The sequence below is a fragment of the Austrofundulus limnaeus genome, unplaced genomic scaffold, assembly GCF_001266775.1.
Source record: "Austrofundulus limnaeus strain Quisiro unplaced genomic scaffold, Austrofundulus_limnaeus-1.0 Scaffold0, whole genome shotgun sequence".
Taxonomy (NCBI): Eukaryota; Metazoa; Chordata; class Actinopteri; order Cyprinodontiformes; family Rivulidae; genus Austrofundulus; species Austrofundulus limnaeus.
The window spans coordinates 7716567-7717385 of record NW_013952402.1 but is presented as its reverse complement, the minus strand read 5'-3'; positions in this window follow the sequence as shown (position 1 = coordinate 7717385).

The following is an 819-nucleotide window of genomic DNA, read 5'->3' as shown; positions in this document are numbered from 1 at the left end:
GAACAATGATAGGTTTTCTGCCCTTTTTTTTTCACCTCACCTTTGCCTGTTATTGCTTTCAGTGATCAGGTGAATAAAATCCTCTGTGATGTTGGCAGCTGACAGAACGTTTTTCTGAGTGTCTCAAGATGGGATAAATGAAGCTTTTAGTGACACATTTATGAATCCACATGGATACATAATTCACTATTCTAACCCCTTAAGCTTTGATCTGTAACACATTTCCTTTTTTTATTTTTTGAAGGTATCTACATTTACATTGAAGAAAAAAAAATATGGGTGCAACAATGCATGTACCCGTATCAAGCCGTTTAATACAGTGGTTTAGGTTCAATACACACTTGTATCAAACAATACAGATTTTAAAAAATTTACTCAACTTGTCTTCTGAAGATGCTCTGTGTTGAAGGATCATTGGATCTGTGTTCGACTACTCCACCTAGGCTGCATTGTCGAGTGCAGATCCACTAAGAAACTTGCTGTTTCAGCAACATTTAATTTAAAAACTGCATTTTGAGGTTAAACAAACATTCATAATTAATTTAAATAAATTGCAAGTTAAAAAGGGCATGGAAATTTCTCTTTTTTGTATCGAAAAAATATCGAACCGTGAGACTAAAGGATTGAACCGGACTGAATTGTAAATTTTCTGTATTGTTGCACGCTTTAAAAAATATGTATGTATGTATATATATACAGTGGTTTGCAAAAGTATTCATACCCCTTGAACTTTTCCATATTTAGTCACATTACAACCACAAACATAAATATATTTCACTGGAATTTAATGTGAAAGACCAACACAAAGTGGTATACAAT